We start from the raw sequence: 3,682 nt of genomic DNA, 5'->3' as shown, positions 1-3,682 counted from the left end.
CCCCTTCAGCGCCGCCAACTGACAAGAAGAGGGAGTGGCAGTAGGGCCACCACCAGAACAAGCGGCAGAAGGACCAACACTACAACAAGGGCAACCGCCCATCCCATGGGGATAACCTGTAACATCCCGTATCTTAATTCACCGGTTTACTAGTCATTTGGACAGTAAACGACAATTTGATTTACTTTTACTCTTTTTCGGTAACTTTAGTAGCCCTAAAAGTTGACTTTTTGTTCGGGTCAAAATTTGAGAAAATGTTCTTCATGAAAGTTGTAGAGGACGTTAAACCGAGCGCGTGCATATGTGGTACGTAAAAATCAGAGTTCGTATGTGAAAGTTATGAGCGAAATACTAAAGTTACTGTTCATATGGTAAGTTTCTATAAATAGCCGAGTTACTGTGGTAAGTTTCCATTTTCGGAAACTTACCGAGCCCTCTCCCTTCTCTCTCCCCGACCCTCTCTTCCTCTCCGACCTCTTCACCTTCTTCCGACCATAACTCCTCCATCCGGCGACGGATTTTAACGTATAAGATGTCGTTGGAAAGCTCTCTTCCTATTCTTCATTTCTGGGTTCATTTCGTAGCTTAATATGAACTGTGGAAGGTGCAGCAATGAGAAGAAGAGGACGGTCACTGTAGCAGTTTTGAGTCAACGCCGATATTTTCCGATTCCGGCAGTCTCCGGCCACCAAACTGGCATCGAAGGTTCGGTTTTTGACATAGATCATTTCCCCTAAGGTCTTTCATTTCAATTTGCAGTGTAGAGGTCGAATTAACAATTTCAATTTCTAGGGTTCTTGGGTTTTCTGGGCTTGTGTTCAACGGCCAAATTGGAGCTCTTCCAGGTAAAATTGGAACTTGTTGTAGTTGAGAAAGAGGTTGGGTTTGTTGAGTAGATGGTGCTGCCAAATTTTGGTGGCCATCGGAGGTGGTTGCCTGTGGCGCGTGGGGCCCACGCACTGCCACTGTTGGTGGCGCGTGGAGGCGTGTAGGGCAGTGTTTTAATTTCAGTTTTTAGCCCATTAAATTGTAGAATTGTTGTAGATCTTGTATGTGAAGTTTGGTGAATTTTGGAGGGGTTTGGAATTATTTGTGAATTTCCGAAGTTTGAAGTTTTGTGATTGAATTGTGGGAAATCCGGCCGTCGGCTTTCCCTCGTTTTCGTTGTGGAATATATAAATTGAGGAATTGGTGTTGTGGAAGAGATTTGGGTTGAATTTGAGAAGTAATGGAGATAGGGATTTTCAGGTTTCGTTTAGGTTCGTAATTATTTTATCGGATTGTCGTTTACAGAAATATAATTGTGTACAGGGCAATGCCGCGAGCTACGGTTAAATGAAGGAACTCGTTTGCGTGGTCGCCCAATAGTACTGTGAGTGGACTTTTATTTTCAAAGAATGATGCATGCATTTATTTATTTGTTTCCGAGATGATAATTTATTTATCGTATTACTTTCTCGTGCATATGATTTTTTTCGGAAATGGTTTTGGATAATTTATTATTTGAAGATTTTATGGCGTGCGGGGTCACGTCATTGGATCATGCTTATTTTATCTTATTTATTTTTTGAATATGAGTTTATTTTTGGCGTGTGGGACACGCCGTTGATTTATCGATCTTTCTTATTTATTTATCGACTTTCGGATTTTGGCATTGAGAATGCCTTGATGATGATTTTGGAATTGGTTTTGTTTCGAATTATGGAGATTATGATTTATTATTATTTCTTGCATTTTTGCTATTGATTTGAGATACTCTTGGCGTGTGGGACACGTCGTTGGAAATTCATTTGCGAGAGTTGGGGAAGCCTTATGTATTTATGATTTTACTGTGGTTTTCGGATTTTCTTTTGCCATACTTTGGGTGACTATTATCATTGCTAGCTTTGATCTTCCGCCTTTGTGGCGAGGTGATGGGATCACCGAAGCCCTCCGCCTTTGTGGCGCTGGTTACTGTCTCTGCGACAGTAATTCTGAAGCCCAGTATCCTATCGCTACACTTAGTGGCGTAAGGGTATATTACGGGAGTACTTTAGCCTGGGAGGCTATCACCCGAGCCTGGGAGGCTTACTCGTATGGCTATCGTCTTCCCCTACTCACTTTACTATTTTTGACTAGCGGGGCTAGTTCGATTTCCGTTTAACCAGCGGGGCTGGTTCTATTTTTCTTGAGTACTGGAGTTTCAATCTTTTCTTTTAGTTGTGACTAGCGGGGCTAGTCGGTTTTTCTTGTACAGAACTTCTCTTGTTTTGTTGTCCTTAAACATTGCATGCATCGGGAGTTTTTAGAGAAATAAATGGGGAAAGTATTAAATTTCCTTTTGTTAAAATTTGTTTATTTTTGTCCACTCACGCTAACGTGTTTTTCAATACTTTTCCCCTGGGCCCTTCGGTTTCAAATGCCCAGTTTGCAGGCGAAATTAGTTGAGGTCGGGCGTACATGGAGTCGAGGCATAGCCAACTGCATTGCTTCCGCGTACTCATTCTATTTCTGTTTTCTTTGTTACCTAGTGGATTAGTATTGCTCTGATAACCTATGGGATTAATATTGCTTTTGGGTTGAGACTGATATTTGTGAAATTGGAGTTGTGATTTGGGGAGCAGATGGCTCCAGAAGATTAAGGATGGATGATTTAGAAGTGTAAATGTTTTCCTACAGGTTTTGGGTAGCCTACTTTTAGGGGAAGTTCCGCCAAATTTTTGGTAGAATTTCTTCTAAAGTGGGTCCCGCAGGGCCACTTCGGATTTCAGGGTGAAATCTGGGGCGGGTCCTGTCAGTTGGTATCAGAGCATTAGGTTGTTAGGTTCTGTAGACTTGTTTATATTCTGTTACCTTATATGCTTGGTGTTGCCCAGTACCTCTCGAGTGATGGCCCGACTGCAGCGGTTCCCCATCGTGTACTCTTCGGTACTGTGGTATTCATCAAGTGTGTAAGGTACAAAGCTAGTTGGTTTTCTTCTGGAGCTATGCCTCTTGTACGCCGACCTCTTAGGGATTCCGCTACGTATTGGTCTCCTTACATATGCACATTTCCCTGGTATTGGTAGAGTAAGGCTACTCTACAGATTCGAGTTGTGCTATGAAATATGATTCGAGGAAATGTTATGGTTATCCCTTCCTCGATGCCGACAAGTTGTTGGGGCATGGTTAAGGTGCGAGACCGGGGTTTTATTTTGTACTTTATTGGTAGAGATGAACGACCATTGTTTTGGGCTGTCTCTGAGTATTATAACTGTTTTAGAATCCGGTTTTGGAGAATTGAAATTAGTAATAATGATGGTTCTAACCTTGAATTGAGTTTTGGAGAATGTGTTACTTGATACGATCGGCTCTGTAAGCGGCATGAGGAATATTACTGGAATTCGATGGAGATTCTTTGTGAATCTCATTGTTGGAAATCATTTATAGAGAATCCACATTGGAATGTATCTCAACTGGACACCTTATGTCGGCGTCATTACGCATCACTCTCCGGTAGACAACAGAGGAAATTGAAGAGATGTCCTGGGTCGTTATGTCTAGAGGCTGTGTTTTCAAGTGGCTATGGTCACTGATGTTGGTAAGTGGGAAGAGATAACAGTAAATGAGAATTTTAAATAGAATGAAATTTTTTAAAAATTATCGATTTGGGTCGTTGACCTAACCAGGGTGTATAAGCATAGTTTTGCTCGGAATAAAAGAA

At 41.7% G+C, this 3,682-nt stretch overlaps 1 long non-coding RNA gene across 1 annotated transcript; it reads left to right on the top strand.

The window, feature by feature from the left end:
• The first annotated feature begins 790 nt into the window (after nt 1–790).
• LOC133731671 (uncharacterized) lies at nt 791–2,744 on the top strand. Its single transcript, XR_009856753.1, has 3 exons — nt 791–845; nt 1,312–1,372; nt 2,407–2,744. It is a non-coding gene; the product is annotated as an uncharacterized LOC133731671 (long non-coding RNA).
• The last annotated feature ends 938 nt before the right edge of the window (nt 2,745–3,682 follow it).

Source organism: Rosa rugosa, chromosome 2, assembly GCF_958449725.1.
Source record: "Rosa rugosa chromosome 2, drRosRugo1.1, whole genome shotgun sequence".
Taxonomy (NCBI): Eukaryota; Viridiplantae; Streptophyta; class Magnoliopsida; order Rosales; family Rosaceae; genus Rosa; species Rosa rugosa.
Note: the sequence above shows the minus strand (reverse complement) of the source record. Positions and strands in the feature narration are given on the sequence as shown.